The 21,000-nt window shown below is 39.0% G+C and overlaps 1 pseudogene; it reads left to right on the top strand.

Annotated features, from left to right (window-relative positions):
* Positions 1-18,297, top strand: part of LOC148203696 (uncharacterized) — a 47,266-nt pseudogene extending 28,969 nt beyond the window's left edge.
* Positions 18,298-21,000: the final 2,703 nt, after the last annotated feature.

Here is a 21,000-nt window from a genome sequence, read left to right as displayed (position 1 = left end):
TTTTAATTAGTGTATATGAATTCAACATTTGTTAAAAAATCAAAATTTGTTAAAGTTAAATATTACCGTTTCCCAGCGACTTGTGATGTGAGAACGAACAATATGGGTCATCCAATACATTACATAGTATCCACACTCATATGACCCATTTTGTCTGTTACACTACAATATATCATCACAGTTGATAATAGTTAGTGAATAACATTTGTTATAAAACAATTATAACAAAGTATGACTTTAGCATATGTCAAACCTTGAGAGAAATCCAAGCAATCTTTCTACTATTAACAATTGATCTCCCGTCCATCATCATACTTGCTGGAATAGAACTGTATATAAAAAAAGGTTTTAGCATTCAGTTATATAACAAAGAAAGTCCAAACATTGAGGTTCTTACCAATCAATTGCTTGTTTGAGTTGTGTGGGAGGAGGCCTGTGCAATGAGCAGAACCACAAAGCATAGTTGTCTTGCATAGACATAACAAGAAGTTGCCAATGGCGCCTGAAATTCATAATAACGTAACTATTAAATATTAAAATCACATATGGAACATTATTATGTTAACAAAGTTGACTTACCCGGATATATAAGGCAAAAAGTATATTTTCTTGCCCCTTCGAAAACTGCTTATCAGACTCATGTTGATATGCTCAAAATCATTTGATTGATGAATTGATTGGGGATCAATGAATCCATAATCATCAGAACGCCCCAACTTATTAGTGACCCCAGACATATACCTGAAATCAAAAATTAACTTTGATATAAGGATACTTGATATATAAATCAATTTTATATATAAATAATTGGTCATAGACTTACATCGTCCATAGTTGAATAATTGAAATATTCAACTCTTGTGTTCCCGACGCAAGCTCACGGACATCTTGGCTATTAAGGTATATTGGGACCTCAGAGCCATGCCCAAATACATTAGCATCATACTGAACCTCCAAAGGCTTATCATCAAGGATGTCAGCAAGTAGATGCAATGAAGAAAGAGGGTCATCCTCAGATAGAGGAATCTTCTGTACAACACATGACATCAAACTTCAAACCATTTGCAAGCCACAATAAAGTTTCAGAAGAATGTGGCTCTTTGTCAATTTCAGATTTGAACCAAGACATAAATGTTTTGTTATGCTCCATCAATTGCCATTTCTCTGATTGTCTTGGATTTTTATTCTTAACAATGGCTTTGTGTGCTTCCAAAAAAGGGATCACCTCATCTGTGTTGTTCAATATATAAAGATGCGCTTGCAACAATTCTTCGCGATCTTTTGTCACCACATTGACACCTCGGATGCTTTTACTTGTAGAAAATTTATTCAACCATGCTGTGCGAGGAACTCCTATTGGATTCGTTGATGTCATGTAATCTGAACAAAACTCGATACTTTCTTCAGCAATATACCTTTCAATCATCGAACCTTCAGGACGATATGGATTTTTAACGTACCCTTTCAAAATCTTCATATAACGCTCAATAGGATACATCCATCTTAAGTATACCGGTCCGCAAAACTTGATTTCTCTAACCAAATGAACAAGTAAATGTACCATGATGTCAAAAAAAGATGGAGGGAAAAACATCTCTAGTTGACACAAGATGATAACAATCTCGCCTTGAAGTTCATCTAACTTTGTAGGATCGATGGCTTTACTACATATTGACGAGAAAAATGAACACAACCTGTTTATGGTGTGCCTAACATTTTTGGGCAAAATTCCACGAATAGCCACCGGTAACAATTGTTGCATTAAGACGTGACAATCGTGAGACTTCATGCCAACAAGCTTTAAGTCCTGCATTGACACTAAACTCTTCATATTTGAAGAGTATCCTTGTGGTACTTTGATACTCTTTAAACATACACAAAAACTTATCTTCTCTTGTCTAGACATTGTGTAACATGCAGGGGGAAAATAAGTACGTTTACCAATCTCCTTGGGTGCCAACTCTTCTCGGATATTCATGTCAACCAAATCCAAACGAGCATTCACTCCATCTTTTGTCTTTCCCTGAATGTTGAGTAATGTACCAATCAAGCTATCACACACATTCTTTTCTACATGCATCACATCTATGCAATGTCGAACATCTAACTTTGACCAATATGGAAGATCAAAGAATATTGATTTCTTCTTCCAAGGGGTCGTTACAGATGACTTCTTCGATGTTTTCCCAAATACATGATGTATTTTATTAACTTTTTCAAGAACTTGAAGGCCAGTAAGTGGATTTGGTGCTTCGTCCCTCTCTTGATCTCCATTGAATGCTTTTTTTAACCTTCGATATGGATGATTACGTTTTAGAAATCTCCGATGACGCAGATACACCGTCTTTCTTCCATGTTTCAATTGATGAGCTGCAGTGTTTTCTTCACATATAGGACACGCTTTATGACCCTTGACACTGTATCCTGACAAATTACCATAAGCAGGAAAGTCATTAATGGTGCAAAATAACATTGCACGCATCATAAAAGTCTCTGAAGCGAATGCATCAAATATTTCAACCCCATCAACCCACAAAACCTTCAAGTCTTCAACTAGTGGGCTTAGATAAACATCTATGTCATTTCCAGGCTGCTTTGGACCAGATATCATCATAGACAACATCATGTACTTCCTCTTCATGCACAATGCAGGAGATAAGTTGTAAATTATCAATATAACTGGCCAACAACTGTGATTGGTACTCAGATTACCAAATGGGTTCATTCCATCAGTGGCTAAACCAAGCCTAAGATTTCTACACTCTTTACCAAATTCGGGGAATTGTCGATCAATATTTTTTCATTGCTTTGAATCAGCTGGATGACGAAGCAGCCCGTCAATTTTTCTCTCATCTGCATGCCATCTAAGATTTTTAGCATCTTTGGGATTCGCAAACAAACGCTTAAGTCTGGGCACTATTGGAAGGTACCAAACTACTTTCAAAGCAGATCCATTTTTTTCTATCCGACCATTATCTTCACTATTGTTTTTTGACTTGTATCGTGATAAGCCACATTTTGGACACTTTGTCAAAAATTCAAACTCTTTCCTATACAAAATGCAGTCATTGGGACAAGCATGTATCCTTTTATACTCCATACCCATTGGACAAAGAATTTTCTTCGCATCATAATTACGAGTGGGCAGTGTATTTCCATCTGGCAACATTTCATTCAACAACGTCAACAGTTCTGTAAAACTCTTATCAGTCCATCCATTGCTCGCCTTCAAATTCATGAGCCTTAACACCGCTGATAAACGTGTGAACTTAGTTGAACCGACATACAAAGGTGTTTCTGCATCAGTCGACATCGTCTCATACACATGAGCTTTGGCAAAATTTTCTGCTCCAACATCGCGGATCATGTCCTCCAATTTGTCTTCATCCGGTCGATCTTCTTCCATGGTGGAATCAGTAACATTTACACTTTGAGAGTCAGTGGGAAAATCCATTTCTTCGCCGTGCCAGATCCATGTTGTATAGCATCTTAGAAAACCATCACATATAAGATGTTCTCTAATTTGAGTTGCGTTCAACTTTCTCCCATTCAAACAGTTCACACAAGGACATCTAAACTTCACTTCATCATCAGTTCTCCCCTCATTACGTTGCGCAAATTGTATAAATTCCTCTACACCTCTCTCGTACTCAGCACTAATACGTGGTAAATTAATCCAATTTCGATCCATATTCCTAAATATTACATAAATAATATTTTAAGGTTTATAAATAATACAAGAACTACAACACAGATTACCAAAACTATAGCAAAAACCATTCCATACATTACCAAAACTATAACAATTTCATGCATTATCAAAATTAAAGCAAAAATTATACCATACATTACCAAAACTATAGAAACTTCATACATTATCAAAACTATAGCATTATGCAAAAACTAATGATGAAATCACGTTAAGAATGCAAAAGGACATAAATACCTGGAAGAGGAACGGCGGCGGAGAGGGTGAAAAACGCAACACAACGGCAGCGGAGAGGGTGAAAAACGCAACGAAATCACGATTTTGATCGGGTAAAACTCGTTTTTATCGTCAAAAATGAATAATGACCGAACAATCTTGAGTTTAAACGGTGAAAAACGCAATATCTGAGATGATTGGTGGTTCGGAGAAGAAGAAAACGCGAAAACAGTGAGGCACGCGAAGAAGACGATCACTGTTCAAAGTTTTAATTTTTAACTCTGAACGGGGGAATCTACCGCGGTTCACTACTTAACCGCGGTATAATATAGGTATATGCCGCGGTTTCACGCCCAACCGCGGCATATACTGATTAAATAAATAATCCTAAATGGCATTTTTGAAATTATATTCAAACTATATGCCGCGGTTCAGCGGGCAACCGCGGTATATACCTCGAAATATTTCAAATACATATTAAATTAATTTCAGATAGGAGAATATGCCGCGGTTGCTCGTAGAACCGCGGCATATACCCCTGTAACGTCCTCAACACAACTGTCTCCCCAACTGCCTTCTGGGGAATTTCAGAAGTTACAGGGGGTATATGTCGCGGTTCTCTGGGCAACCGCGGCATATACCCCCTGTAACTTCTGAAATTCTCTGACTGGCAGAGAAGTTGAGACGTTACAGGGGTATATGCCGCGGTTGCCCAGAGAACTGCGGCATATACCCCCTGTAACTTTTCAAATTCTCTGACCCAGTCAGCACCTGCAATAAATTGGCAGGGTATATGCCGCGGTTGTGCAGAGAACCGCGGCATATACTCTGTTATTTAATTTTTTATTCATACGTGGCGTCAAAGGTAATGGTTGACTGGAGTATATGCCGCGGTTTGGAGCAGAACCGCGGCATATATGTTCGATTTATTTACAAAACTGCCACCGCGCACCATTATGCTGCGGTTTTCGTTGAACCGTGGCATAATGTGCGCTGTAAAAACCCAATTTTTTACTAGTGCATCATATGAATTGGTTTAAAGATGGAGTTACATCTTGTTTGCTTGAGGACAAGAAAAGTACTAAGTTTGGGGTTGTGATAACAGTTGAAAAACTGTTATTTTCATGCTTAAAATTGATACTAAAAGCAACCTTTATACTTAGAAACTAGCTTGAAATCATGCCTTTCTTCATATTTTTAGAAATAAGAGAGCTGGACAGTTTTATGCTTGATTTTAGTGTTTTTGTGCAGGTTTTAAGGTGAATTTGGTGAAAGAAGTGAAGAAGGAGAGAGATGAAATCAGAAAAGACATCAAAAAGTGCAAAAGGAGAAGCCGAAGTCACCGCTCAGCGGTAAACTGCCGCTGAGCGGCACTCAGGCATTCACGGGAGATCCGCTGAGGGGCAAAATGGCCGCTGAGGGGAGAAAACAAGACACGCACTTACCGCTGAGCGGCACTTTAATGGGCTTGGACCTAAGTTTTTGTAATTTACGAATGGTATTTAAGCTTTAGGGTTTCCTAGGGTTAGGTATCTTTGGCTGGAACGAAGCAAACACTCTCTTTTCCACCCCTTTGAAGGAGGATCTTGGATGCTGAGGCTTCCTCTTCACCTTTTTAGGGTTTATTCTTTCATTCTTTCATTGTAATTCATCTAGGTTCACCATGAATATGGTGAACTAAACTCTGTATGTTTGTTGGGGAATCAATGTAATCTTGTGAAACTCTCATATATGGAATCTGTTTTTACATCTTTTAATTAAGACTTATGCTTTCTTTTCATCATTAGTTAGGGTTTTTCCTCTTTGCTTAATGCTTGCATTGTTTAACTCATTCGATGCATGATTATTGGTTTTGTCGATACGGGCACGTACGGGGAAGTCTAGATCTGGGGAATTTCTCCCAATATGATATTGGTTGTCGTTAAGCTCCTGCACTTATGAACTGATCATTAGGAATGCTAGGAATTGTATGAACTCGTGATTAGGGAGAAGCCTTCTAGAAAGGTACTTTAGAGAGTGACATTAACAATGATGATTTGAATGTTGAATTCCTAAAATATATGAGAGTGGATAAGATGAAATTGACCCCAAACAACATATTCATACATTAATATCATTGAAAGTGTTTATCTTTTGCTTTTTGCCATTGATCAAAACTTCATGCATACATGTTTATTTTCTGTCTTGCATATTAAACTCCAAATATTTTATCTGTAAGTCTTAGCTAATTAAGAAATCACATAACTAAACTAGGCCGTGAGTCCTTTGGGAAGAACAATACTTGGTCTTACCAGGTTTATTACTTGAACGATTCGGTCATACTTGCCGATTGAAAAACAAGTTTGTGACATCATAAATTGGTGTTCATAAAATTGTCCATCAGCAGGATAGGTGGCTAGCTTTCCCCAGTCATTCCCTAACACTTGCTCTCCAAATTGAGGAGCAAAGTTAGGTATCATTCCAACCTTTCTCTCCATCAGAAGTCTCCTATCCTGAACCACCCTAAAGTGTTTCTCATGTTTCCTAGAGAGGAACCTGCTAGAGTGGGGTTGCTCTGGTTCCTTTTCCTTTCTCTTGGTTGCCATGGTTTTCAATCTCTTTCCTGAAGAGGATGTCATTCCTACATTCAAACACAAATACAAAACCACAGAACATGATGTTAATCATTAGTAAAACATAGAACACATCTCCTTTCGAAGCTAAACCACCGCTGAGGGCCAGAATTTCCCCTCAGCGGTAACTCTGCAGATTTTTGAAAATCTTGTTTTAAAGCTGTCCTAACTCCACCTAAATGCAATTTTCAGTTTTCCAGTTCATCATCATGCAGTTTAATCGGTTCAAACATCAAATATATCATCAAATCATGCATAGAAATCAAAACCCCTAAATATTCATGCTTTGACAATCACATTCAAAATCAAAAACCCTAGAATGAACAAAATGCATTTTACTTACTTGGGTGGAGATACTAGATGCAATGAGAATGTTTCCAATCTAAGATACTCTCTTCCAACCCCAAACTTGAATGGAACACTAGTGAAAAAGTGAGTAGAAGAGAAATTTTCTTAAGAGGAAAGAGTGAAAAGATGTGGAAAACCTTGGAGAAGGTATGTGGAAGTGTTTGTGCAGAGAAAAGCCTGAAAGTATGAGAACTTGCGCAGCTTAGGGTTTAAAAATACCCTAATGGGCTCGGGTCCCGCTAAGGGGAACTAAAGCCCATTCTGCGAGAGTACCGCTCAGCGGCACTTTCGTGATGTGCTCTTCTCCTTCTTTTCTTAACCTACGTGCCTCCCATACATGCCCCTCATTGGTTCCCTGCAATTCAATGTTTAAAATGCTTATGCAAACCCTAACTAAAATAAACAAACAGAAATATTCAATCAACTGGGTTGCCTCCCAGGTAGCGCTTGTTTAACGTCACGAGCCTGACCCAAAATCCACCAACACCCATCAGTAGGTGCAAAATTTTCTTACCAACACCCATTAGTAGGTGTTACAAACATAGTATCCTTCAGTAGATACTTAACCACCTAGCATCCTTCAGTAGATGCTATCTCCAACAAAATAATTACAAAAATAATGTTCACAAATTAAAAATTACAAAACCAAATCAAAAGTCTTTAAATCCACTAGGTTGCCTCCCAGCAAGCACTCTTTTAACGTCATTAGCTTGACCCAATAAAGTTCAAGTTCCATCTTCGTTATAGTTGATGTTGTCATTCCACCAACTCCTCAGCTGTTTCCTCTGAACTGTCTTGGTCCTTCTAGAATATGGAGACTCTATCTCTATCATCTCCTTCTCTTTAAAGCCCTTCACAACCCACAACTTGTTCTTGATTCTTACAGGTGAGCCAAGTTGGAGTCTTCTTTTCTCCCAGTCACTAGGAATTTCTCCTCCTCTTCCAATATTTTCTTCCTTGGGTACCTGAAACAACAAACAATGGTTACCTGAAACCTTGAGATTATCATCTTTACGGCTAGTCATGGGTGCATCTTGAAATGCAGCTTTATAACTAGCTTCTTCCTCCTTTGCTTGCGTCTCATCTTTGAAGACGTCTACCACCACTCTCTCCTCTCTGTCCTGGAGCACCACTATACCTTCATTTACATCAATGATAGCTCTGGCCGTTTTCATAAACGGTCTTCCAAGTATGATAGGTATCTTCTCTGTCTCCATCTTCATCACCACAAAGTCTGCCAAGAACTGAAGTATGCCAACACAAACTATAATGTCCTCTACAATCCCACATGGCTCCTTTGAAGATCCATCGGCCATTACTATTTTAACCTTTACAGGTTTCACTTTAACATTGCCGATTTGCTCCAGTAAAGAATAAGGTATCAAGTTAACACTTGAACCTAAATCAAGGAGAGCTTTCTTTACCTTTTTCTTCCCTATGGTACAAGGGATAGAAAAATTGCCTGGATCTGATGCTTTAGGAGGGAATGACTATTTTTTAACAGTTATACACTCTTTTGCCTCATCATCTCTACGTCTCTCCTTTGTAGATATTTCTTCATCAGATTTTGTGTAAACTGTGATTTGCTGTAGAATCTGTTCCCAAGGTGCTTCATTATCCACCATTCTGAATAATTCTGTGAAGTCCAGTTGTTTCCCTTGATGGATTGGAAAAGGAAAAGTACTTTTGCTCTCTATGTCTCTTCTCTCTTCTATATCTAACTCAACTTTATCATCATCAACACTCTTTACCACCTTGCACTCTTCTCTGGGGTTAACCTCAGTATTAGCCCCAAAATTTCTATTTGGCCTTTCTTCCAATTGCTTGGTAATCTGACCCATTTGAATCTCCAAGTTCTTTATAGCAGCTTCAGTGTTCTTTTGAGAAGATTCAGTTTTCTGTATGAATTGCTGAAGAGTTTCTTCCAACCTTGTTGATCTTTCATTAAGTGTAGACATTTGTTGCCATAAGGTGGGTTGCTGCTGCTGCTTATTATATTGACCAGCTTGCCCAGTTTGCCCTTGACCAATACTTGGGTGTGGTTTCCACCCCTGATTGTAGCTTCCTTGACGGTATGGAAATTGATTGGCCATGAAATTAACGTCCTCTACAGCTTCAACTGGAAAGGCACATTGACCATTGATATGGTCACCTCCACATAATTCGCACAACTGGGTTTGTACCTGTGCAGCAGTTTTCAACTCTTTAGGCAATTATGCAAGAGTTTTAGTCAGAGTCTCCAACTGTTGAGTTAGAATTTTATTTTGAGCTAGCACGGCATCATGTGTCTGTAATTGGAGAACCCCTTTTTGTTGCATAGGAGCTCCTCTCTCACTGTGCAGCTCCTTATCACTAGTAGCCATGTTTTCGATAATTTCTGTGGCTTCCTCTGGAGTTTTCCATTTAATATTGCCTCCTGCTGAGGCGTCCAGCATCATCTTGGTTTGTGAACCAAGCCCTCCAAGGAAAGTTAAGACTACTTCCTGTTCTTCAAAGCCATGCGTGGGTGTTTTTCTTAGCAGACTTTTGTATCTATCCCATGCATGCCCCAGTGATTCTTCCATGCCCTGCTTAAATGAAGATATCTCTTGCTTGCCTTTTTCACCTTTGATTGTGGAAAGTACTTGTTTAAAAACTTTGTCACCACTGCTTCCCAATCTGTGAAACTTCCTTCTGGGAAAGAATTCAACCAAAGTTTAGCATTGCCTCCCAATGAGAAAGGAAACAAGCTAAGTTTGATAGCTTCGTCTGGCACCCCATTAATCTTCACTGTATTGCAAATCTCATTGAATGTAGTGAGATGCTCATATGGGCTTTCATGAGATAACCCATTAAATTGGTTGCTTTTCACCAGTTGGATCAGTGCTGGTTTGACCTCCATGTTAGCTGCATTGACTCTAGGTCTAGCTATACTGTTAAAGTGCTGAGGTCCAGCTATATTGGTGTAGTCAGCAAGAGTTCTTCTGATATTATTATTCTCCATATTTTCTGTGCTATGAACAGAACCTTGTGGTGATGGTTGTAACAGAGTTTCCGGAGGAGGGAAAAGTTCTCTAGATGTTCGGATTCTTCTCCTCCGTCTACTCTTGTCTAAACCGTCAAGCAGAGGTTCGGTTGTTTTCTTGCTCCTAGTTCGAATTGCCTCCTGCATATACAAGAACACAAAACCCTAGAATATTTGGTTAGCACAAAAAGATATAGGAGAAGATAAAAACAGAAAACAGAAAAATACAAATAAAAACAGAAAATAAAATAAAATAAAATAAAAACCGAAAAAATAAAAACAGAAAATAAAAACAGAAATTCAAAATTAAAGTCAAAGATAATCAATAATCACACAAATTAACCAGTTAAACCAGAGTCCCCGGCAACGGCGCCAAAAACTTGATGGACAAATTTATGAACACCAAAATATGATGTCACAAACTTGTTTTTCAATCGGCAAGTATGACCGAATCGTTCAAGTAATAAACTTGGTAAGACCAAGTGTCGTTCTTCCCAAAGGACTCACGGCCTAGTTTAGTTGTGTGGTTTATTGATTAGCTAAGACTTAAAGACGAAATATTTGGATTTTTATATGCAAAAGACGAAAATTAAATATGTATGCATGAAGTTTTGATCAATGGCAAAAGCAAAAGATAAACACTTTCAATGAAATATATGTATGAATATGTTGTTGGGGGTCAATTTCATCTTATCCACTCTCATATATTTTAGGAATTCAACATTCAAATCATCATTGTTAATGCCACTCTCTAAAGTACCTTTCAAGAAGGGTTCTCCCTAATTACGAGTTCTTACAATTCCTAGCATTCCTAATAATTAGTTCATAAGTGCAGGAGCTTAACGACAACCAATATAATATTGGGAGAAATTCCCCGGATCTAGACTTCCCCGTACGTGCCCGTATCGACAAAACCAATAATCATGCATCAAATGAGTTAAACAACGCAAGCATTAAGCAAAGAGGAAAAACCCTAACTAATGATGAAAGAAAGCATAGGTCTTAAATAAAAGATGTAAAAACAAATTCCATATATGAGAGCTTCAAAAGATTACATTGATTCCCCAACAAACATATAGAGTTTAGTTCACCATATTCATGGTGAACCTTGATGAATAACAATGAAAGAATGAAAGATAAAACCCTAGAAAGGTGAAGAGGAAGCATGAGCATCCAAGATCCTCCTTCAAAGGGGTGGAAGAGAGAGTGTTTGCTTCGTTCCAGCCAAAGATACCTAACCCTCGGAAACCCTAAAGCTTATATATTATTCGTAAATTACAGAAAATTAGGTCCAAGCCCATAAAAGTGCCGCTTAGCGGTAAAGTACCGCTCCGCGGTAAGTGCGTGAGTCCTTTCTTCCCCTCAGCGGCCATTTTGCCCCTCAGCGAACCTCCCGTAAGCTCCTGATTGTCGCTCAGCGGTAAACTGCCGCTGAGCGGTGACTTCGGCTTCTCCTTTTGCACTTTTTGATGTCTTTTCTGATTCCATCTCTCTCCTTCTTCACTTCTTTCACTAAATTCACCTTAAAACCTGCACAAAAACACTGAAATCAAGCATAAACCCGTCCAGCTCTCTTATTTCTAAAAATGTGAAGAAAAGCATGATTTCAAGCTAGTTTCTAAGTGTAAAGGTTGCTTTTTGTGTCAATTTTAAGCATGAAAATAACAGTTTTTCAACTGTTATCACTATCATCTGCCCAATATTAACATTTAAGTTCCTGATAGCACAGTAGATGAAGAGTGCCCTACTGAGGGTAATATCTGACACATGTGAACATGGCTGAATGTTGGCATGAGAAAATGCCATCCAATACTTTGCAAGAGGAGTCAGATCAGTCCTCCTAATGTTTACCACTAAACCAGATCTATTCCTTTGGAAGTGTCCTCCAGGTATACATAGTACTCTCTCTACATCCTCAAAATCAACCCCTTCCTCCATGCAAAGAAAATTGGCACTGCTCACCAGCCCACACAGTATCCAAGAAGTTATTAATAGAATCAGGATCATACCTGATAGCATGGCCTCTAACATAGCCTAGATAATTTTCAGCTGGATAATCACCAATCTTCTTTGCATTGGTGTAGAATTCTTTTACCACAGCTATGTTGGTAGGTGCAGGATATGTGGCTAGCTTTCCCAAGTCATTCCCTAACAATTGCTCTCCAAATTGAGGAGCAAAATTAGGTATCATTCCAACTTTTCTCTCCATAAGGAGTCTCCTGTCTTGCACCACCTTGAAATGCTTCTCATGTTTCCGAGAGAGGAACCTACTAGAATGGGGCTGTTCTGGTTCCTTTTCCTTTCTCTTGGTTGCCATGGTTTTCAATCTTTTTCCTGAAGAAGATGTCATTCCTGCAATCAAACACAGATACAAAACCACAGAACATGATGTTAATCATTAATAAAACACAGAATACAACTCCTTTCGAAGCTAAACCACCGCTGAGGGTCAGAATTTCCCCTCAGCGCTACCAGTGCCACGCAACAAATCAAGAAAATCAAGTCTGGCCGAGTGCCGCTCAGCAGCAATTTACCCCTAAGCGGTAACTCTGCAGAATTTTGAAAAACCTCTTTTTAAGCTGTCCTAACTCCACCCAAATGCAATTTTCAGTTTTCCAGATCAAAATCATGCAGTTTAATCGGTTCAAACATCAATTATATCATCAAATCATGCATAGAAATCAAAACCCCTAAATATTCATACTTTGACAATCACATTCAAAATCAAGAACCCTAGAATGAACAAAATGCTTTTACTTACTTGGGTGGAGATACTAGATGCAATGAGAATGCTTCAAAGCTAAGATGCTCTCTTCCAACCCCAAACTTAGATGAAACACTAGTGACAAAGTGAGTGGAAGAGAAATTTTTCAAAAGAGAAGAGGTAAAAGATGTGGAGAACCTTGGAAAAGGTATGTGGGAGTGTTTGTGCAGAGAAGAGCCTGAAAGTTAGAGCATTTGCGCAGCTTAGGGTATAAAAATACCCTAATGGGCTCGGGTCCCGCTAAGGGGAAACTAAAGCCCACTTTGCGATAGTATCGCTCAACGGCACTTTCGTGAAGTGCTTTTCTCCTTCTTTTCTTAACCTACGTGCCTCCTAAACATGCCCCTCACTGATTCCCTGCAATTCAATCCTCAGGTTACTTATGCACAACCCTATTATACTACTACAATGAAACAAACAGAAACATTCAATCAACTGGGTTGCCTCCCAGGTAGCGCTTGTTTAACGTCACGAGCCTGACCCAAAATCCACCAACACCCATCAGTAGGTGTTAAAATCTTACCAACACCCATCAGTAGGTGCAAAAGTTTCTCACCAACACCCATCAGTAGGTGTTACAAACTTAGTATCCTTCAGTAGATACTTAACCACCTAGCATCCTTCAGTAGATGCTATATCCAACAAAGTATTTACACAAATAATGTCCACAAATTAAAAGTTACAAAAAAAAATCAAAAGTTTTTAAATCACTGGGTTGCCTCCGAGCAAGCGCTCTTTTAACGTCATTAGCTTGACCCAGTAAAGTTCAAATTCCTTCTTCATAGTTGATGTTCTTGTCCCACCAACTCATTAGTTGTTTCCTGTGTACTGCTTTGATTTTTCTAGAATGTGGAGACTCTATCTCTATCATCTCCTTCTCTTTATAGCCTTTCACAACCCATAACTTGTTTTTGATTCTCACAGGTGTACCAAGTTGGGGTCTTCCTTTATTCCAGTCATCAGGAACTTTTCCTCCTCTTCCAATTTGTTCTCTTTTATGCACCTGAAACAACAAACAATGGTTACCTGTAACCTTGGGCTTTTCATCTGTATGGCTAGTCATGTGTGCATCTTGAAATGCAGCTTTATAACTAGCTTCTTCCTCCTGTGTTTGCGTCTCATCTTTAAAGACATCTACAACGACTCTCTCCTCTTAGTCCTGGAGCACCACTATACCTTCATTTACATCAATGATAGCTTTGGCCGTTTTCATAAACGGTCTTCCAAGAATGATAGGTATCTTTTCTCTCTCCATCTTCATCACCACAAAGTCTGCCAAGAACTGGAGTTTGCCAACACAAACTATGATGTCCTCTGCAATCCCACATGGTTCCTTTGAAGATCCATCGGCCATTACTAAATTAACCTTTACAGGTTTAATATTAACATCGCCGATTTGCTCCAGTAAAGAGTAAGGTATCAAGTTAACACTTGACCCTAAATCAAGAAGAGCTTTTTTAATCCTTTTCTTCCCTATGGTACAAGGGATAGAAAAGCCTCCTGGATCTGTTGCTTTTGGAGGGAATGGCTCCTTTTTAACAGTTTTACACTTCTTTGCCTCATCATCTCTACGTCTTTTCTTTGTAGAGACGTCTTCATCAGATTTAGTGTAAATCGTAATTTGTTGTAGAATCTGCTCCCAAGGTGCATCATTGTCCACCATCTTGAATAATTTTGTGAAATCCAGTTGGTTCCCTTGATGTATTGGAAAAGGAGAAGTATTTCTGCTCTCTATTTCTCTTTTCTCTTCTATTTCTCCTTTGTCTAACTCAACTATCTCATTTTTAGCACTCTCTACCACCTTGCATTCTTCTCTGGGGTTAACCTCAGTATTAGCCCCAAAATTTCTATTTGGCCTTTCTTCCACCTGCTTGGTGATCTCCCCCATCTGAATCTCCAAATTCTTGATAGCAGCTTCAGTGCTCTTTTGGGTAGACTCAGTTTTTTGTATGAAATTATTAAGAGTGTCTTCCATCCTCATGGACCTTTCATTAAGCATAGAAATCTGCTGCCATAAGGTGGGTTGCTGCTGCTGCTTATTAAATTGACCAGCTTGCCCAGTTTGCCCTTGACCAATACTTGGGTGTGGTTTCCACCCTTGATTGTAGTTCCCTTGACGGTATTGATTGGTCATGTAATTCACATCCTCCACGGCTTCTGCTAAAAAGGCACATTGACCATTGATATGGTCGCCTCCACATAATTCACACAACTGAGATTGTACCTGTGCAGCAGTTTTCAACTCTTTAGGCAATTGTGCAAGTGTTTTAGTAAGAGTCTCCAGCTGTTGAGTTAGAATTTTATTTTGTGCTAGCAAGGCATCATGTGTCTGTAATTGTAGAACTCCTTTCTGTTGCATAGGAGCTCCTCTTTCACTGTGGAGCTCATTATCACTAGTAGCCATATTTTCAATAATTTCTGTTGCTTCCTCTGGAGTTTTCCATTTAATGTTTCCTCCTGCTGAGGCATCAAGCATCATCTTAGTTTGCGAACCAAGACCTCCAAGGAAGGTAAGGACTACTTCTACTTCATCGAATCCATGCGTGGGTGTTTTTCGTAGCAAGCTTTTGTATCTATCCCATGCATGACCCAGTGATTCTTCCATGCCCTGCCTGAATGAAGAAATCTCTTGCTTGCCTTTATTCACCTTTGATTGTGGGAAGTATTTATTTAGAAACTTGGTTACCACTGCTTCCCACTCTGTGAAACATCCCTTTGGAAAAGAATTTAACCAAAGCTTAGCATTGCCTCCTAATGAGAAAGGAAACAAGCTAAGTTTGATCGCTTCATCTGGCACCCCATTGATTTTCACTGTGTTGCAGATTTCATTAAATGTAGTGAGGTGCTCATATGAGCTTTCATGAGATAACCCATTGAATTGATTGCTCTTCACCAGTTGGATCAATGCTGGTTGACCTCCATGTTAGCTGCATTGACTCTAGGTCTAGCTATACTGTTAAAGTGCTGAGGTCTAGCTGTATTGGTGTAATCAACAAGAGTTCTTCTGATATTATTGTTCTCCATATTTTCTATGCTATGGTCAGAACCTTGTGGTGATGGTTGCAACAGAGTTTCCGGAGGAGGGAAAAGTTCTCTAGATGTTCAGATTCTTCTCCTCCGTCTACTCTCATCTAAACCTTCAAGAAGAGGTTCTGCAGTTATCTTGCTCCTAGTTCGAATTGTCTCCTACATGCACAAGAACACAAAACTCTAAAATATTTGGTTAACACAAAAAGATATAGGAGAAGATATAAGATTCAGAGAATAAAATAAAATAAAATAAAATAAAATAAAATAAAAACAGAAAAAATAAAAACAGAAAAATAAAAACAGAAATTCAAAATTAAAGTCAAAGACAATCAATAATCACACAAATTAACCAGTTAAACCACGAGTCCCCAGCAACGACGCCAAAAACTTGATGACAAATTTATGAACACCGAAAAACGGCGCCACAAACTTGTTGAACAATCGGCAAGTGTGACCGAATCGTTTCAAGTAATAAACTCGGTAAGACCAAGTATCGTTCTTCCAAAGGACTCACGGCCTAGTTTAGTTATGTGATTCGTTGATTATTTAAGACTTAAGAACGAAATAAGTGGATTTTAATATGCAAAACAGAAAATAAACATGTATGCATGAATTTGATCAATGGCTAAAACAAAATACAAACACTTCAATGGAATATATGGATGAGTATGTTGTTGGGGTTATCAATTTCATCTTATCCACTCTCATATACTTTAGGAATCCAACATTCTTTTCATCATTGTTAATGCCACTCTCTAAATTACCTTTCAAGAAGGCCTATCCCCAATTACGAGTTCATATGATTCCTAGCATTCCTAATAATTAGTTCTTTTAGCGCAGGAGCTTAACGGCAACCAATATACTATTGGGAGAAATAACCCGGATCTAGACTTCCCCGTACGTTCCCGTATCGACAAAATCAATAATCATGCATTGAATGAGTTAAACAAAGCAAGCATTGAGCAAAGAGGAAAAACCCTAACTAATGATCAAAGAAAGCATGTATCTCAAATAAGATGTTTAAACACAAATTCCATATATGAGAGTTTCACAAGACTACATTGATTCCCCAACAACAATACAAGGTTTAGTTCACCATATTCATGGTGAAACTAGATGAATAATAATGAAAGAATGAAAGATAAAACCCTAGAAAGGTGAAGAGGTAGCCTGAGCATCCAAGATCCTCCTTCAAAGGGGTGGATGAGAGAGTGTTTGCTTCGTTTCTGCCAAAGATACAAACCCTAGGACGTCCTAAAGCTTATATACTATTCTAAAATTACAGAAAATTTAGGCCCAAGCCCATAAGTGTGTCGCTCAGCGGTAAAGTACCGCTCAGCGGTAAGTGCGTGAGTTGGTTTCTTCCCCTCAGCGGCCATTTTGCCCCTCAGCGAATCCCCCGTGAGCTTCTAAGTGCCGCTCAGCGGTAAACTGCCGCTGAGCGGCAGTTGCGGCTTCTCCTTTTGCACTTTTTGATGTCTTTTCTGATTTCATCTCTCTCCTTCTTCACTTCTTTCACCAAATTCACCTTAAAACCTGCACAAAAACACTGAAATCAAGCATAAACATGTCCAGCTCTCTTATTTTTGAAAATATGAATAAAAGCATGATTTCAAGCTAATTTCTAAGTGTTAAAGGTTGCTTTTAGTATCAATTTCAAGCATGAAAATAACAGTTTTTCAACTGTTATCAGTGGACTTTGTGGTGATGGAAATGGAGGATGAAAGGATTCCTTTGATTCTTGGAAGACCATTTATGAAAATGGCCAAGGTCATCATTGATGTAGATGAAGGAGTGATAGTGCTTCAAGACCAAGAAGAAAGGTTAGTCATTGATGTCTTCAAAGAAGAGCATCCGGTGAAAAAGGAAGAGGCTAGTCATAAAGCTACATGTCAAGATGTACCAATGACTAGTTTTAAAGATGCAAAGTCGGACTTCAAAGGTAAAAATTATTTCTTGTCACAGGTTAGGGAAGAAGAAAAAGATGGAAAAGGAAGGACGGTTCATGATGACTTGATGCAAGCACAACCCAAACTTGGTAAACATGTAAGATTCAAGAACAAGTTGTGGGTTGTAAAAGATTATAAAGAGAATGGAGTGATAGAGATAGAATCTCCATATTCGAGAAGAGTCAAAGAGGTGGACCGGAAGCAATTGATGAGTTGGTGTGATGATAAAAAGATGAACACCAACATGGAAGATGCAACTTGAACTTTACTGGGTCAAGCTAGTGACGTTAAAAGAGCGCTTGCTGGGAGGCATCCCAGTGATTTAAAAACATTGATTTCTTTAGTTTTTATTTTTGGTTAATGTAATTTTATAAACTTTGGACATTTTTGCATGTTGAGACTTTTGGTTATAGCATCTACTGATGGATGCTAAGTGGTTAAGTGTCTACTGAAGGATACTAGGTTTGTTACACCTACTGATGGGTGTTGGTAAGAAAGGTTTGCACCTACTGATGGGTGTTGGTGGATTTTGGGTCAGGCTCGTGACATTAAACAAGCGCTACTTGGGAGGCAACCCAGTTGATTTACTTTATTTTGTTTGTTTATTTTGATTCTGCTTTACTTGCATGATAGGGATTAAATGTTTGAGTGATGGGAGAACTTAAATGCATGGAGTGAGTAAGAGGCATGGGTATAAGGCACCTAGGGCAAGCTAGGAAGAAGGAGAGCAAGTCACGCAAATGCCGCTCAGCGATAATTTCCGCTAGGCGGTAATACTGCAGACTTGGGGTTTTACTGTTTGGTCCATTTGAGCTCAGCGGGAGTAGGGCCCATTAAGGTATTTTTATATCCTAGGGTGCGGTTTTGCTTCTATTTTTAGATCTACCTCTTCACACACACTTTCAAGTATTTTTCTAAGAATTCTCTCCACTTTTCCTTCTTCCCCCTTTACAAAATCTCTCTTTCACTCACTTTCTCACTAAGGTTCCATCCAAGTTTGGGGTTTAGTGAGATCACTTCAATTGGGGGCTGATTTCTTCAAATTCCTAAAGCATTTTCATTCATCTAGCATCTCCACCCAAGTAAGTTCAAGCAATTTTAACTTTAGGGTTCTTGAAAGCATGGATTTATATGAACTTAGTAGTTTAAGCATGATTCTTTAGGGATTTTGATTTTTATGCATGATTTGATGAGTTAATTGTTGTTTGAACCGATTAAAATCCTTGATTTAGGTCTGGAACTAAGAAGATTGCATGTGGGTGGAGAATAGGACTTTCAAAAAGAGATTTTGAAAAATATGCAGAATCGCCGCTCAGCAAAAATTTCCCCTGAGCGCGATTCTGACAGAGTTTTTTTTTTTTGCGTCTTTTGCTTGCTGGTTGGATGTGCATGTTGCGTTGAGGGGCTCTGTTTGCCCTCAGTGGTGATTTGGCATGGTTTTGGGGTGTTGTTTGTCGTTTACTAATGATTAACAACATGTCTTTTGGTTTTATGAATTGTGTTTGATGTAAGGATGGCCTCCTCTTCAAGCAAGAGATTCAAGACTACTGCTTCCAAGAGGAAGGATAGGGAACCAGAACACACCCATTCTAGCAAGTTCCTTTCTCTCAAGCATGAGAAGCACTTCAAGATTGTCCAAGATAGAAGGCTCCTAATAGAAAGGAAAGCTGGACTGATTCCTAATTTTGCTCCACAGTTTGGAGAGCAATTAGTGAGCAGGAATTGGAGGAGATTAGCCACATACCTTGCACCAGCTAACATAGTAGTGGTAAAAGAATTTTACACCAACACAAGGAGGTTGGCTAATCATCCTGATGAAGATTACTTGAGCTATGTTAGAGGTCACGCCATTCGGTATGATCCTGACTCTATCAACAGATTTTTAGATACTGAATGGGTTGGTGAGCAGTGTCAATTCACTCTCTACATGGAGGAAGGAACTGATTTTGATGATGTGGAGAGTGTTCTATGTGTACCTGGAGAACACTTCTAGAGGAGCAGAAATGGTGCAGTGGTGAATATTAGGAGGACTGATTTAACTCCTCTAGCAAAGTATTGGATGCCATTCTCTCATGCCAACATTCAGCCATGCTCCCATGTTTCAGACATCACTGTTAGCAGGGCACTTCTTCTATAATGTGTGCTCAGAGATATGAGCATTAACATTGGCCAAGTGATAGCCAATGAGATACAGGTGTGTGCCAACACTATGAATAGTAAGGCACCTTCGGGACATCCCTCCTTGATTACGCACCTGTGTGAGGTAGCTGGGGTGAATACTTCTGCCCCACCGTTTGAGAGGCCGAGGAAAGTTATTGATGAGGCTTACTGGCCACTTTACTCTCTCATTTTATTTTGGAGGTTCTTGTAATGGAAATTCTCTTTGACTCTGGGTTTTTGGGAACGTTGGGATAATGAATGAAGAACCCATTTCTCTTTTTCTTGGAGTATGAAAACGGTGATTCCTAGTGTGTGTGATGGGTGATTTCATCTTCAAGTGACAAAAACGCTGTCACGGTTTTGTTGGCTTTGAATGTTCCCTTTGTTTTATTCTGCTACACACAATGCACATTCATTTTTCTTAGCTTGGAGAAATAATGATTTAACTTGGGAAGCGTTACACGCTGTGCTGGAAGAGACGTGTGGAAGTTTGGTGACACGGCTTGTATGGGAGGCACACATTTAAATTTATTTTAGAAACAAGAAAGCAACACGTTGATGGTTAGGTGAAGTATGTGGTGCCACTGTTACGGAAGGGAAGCAAGAGGCACATAAGGACTGCTTCTATCACGTCATAATAGAAAGCTCCAATGTTCATCACGGGAAAAGGAGAGATGCTGATTCATGGTAGTAAGTGCACGTGATAGTTTGGAGAAAAGAATTTATGCCTTGGAGAAGCACGTTGATTAGTGTGAGCTGCTGCACGGAGAATGGTTCACGGAATGTGAGCTGGAAGCACATTTAATTTTCATTATCTTTGCTGGAAGAAGGAGATCCTTGATTTGATGGGAGTAGGTAGTGAGAGTACATTGATTTATTGGAAACACGGAAAGGGGGGGTGATTACGTTCAATGGGCATTTTAATTTCATGTTTGGTTGATGAAGCTCCAGGAGGTCTCGGTTTGCTTTTTCCAAGCACGGATAGAGTCTTTATTTTTCTTCAAGAATAGTAGTAGGGTGATTTAGATAGGAGTAGGTGCTGATTTGAATTGTCCCATCACGGTGATTGCTTAAGTATGGAAAGTGCATTCCATTTTGTGAGTAGCTGACACGTTCCACGGAGATGGGATTTAATTTGATCTTTTGGCTTGCTTTTAAAGAAAGAAAAAAGAGAGGCATTGATTCATTTGTGTGGAGAATGGAGCCGT

Source organism: Vigna umbellata, chromosome 2 (genome assembly GCF_029865625.1).
Source record: "Vigna umbellata cultivar VRB3 chromosome 2, Vumbellata_1.0, whole genome shotgun sequence".
NCBI classification, from domain to species: domain Eukaryota; kingdom Viridiplantae; phylum Streptophyta; class Magnoliopsida; order Fabales; family Fabaceae; genus Vigna; species Vigna umbellata.
The sequence above is the reverse complement of the archived record's forward strand: the minus strand, read 5'-3'. Positions and strand labels throughout refer to the sequence as shown.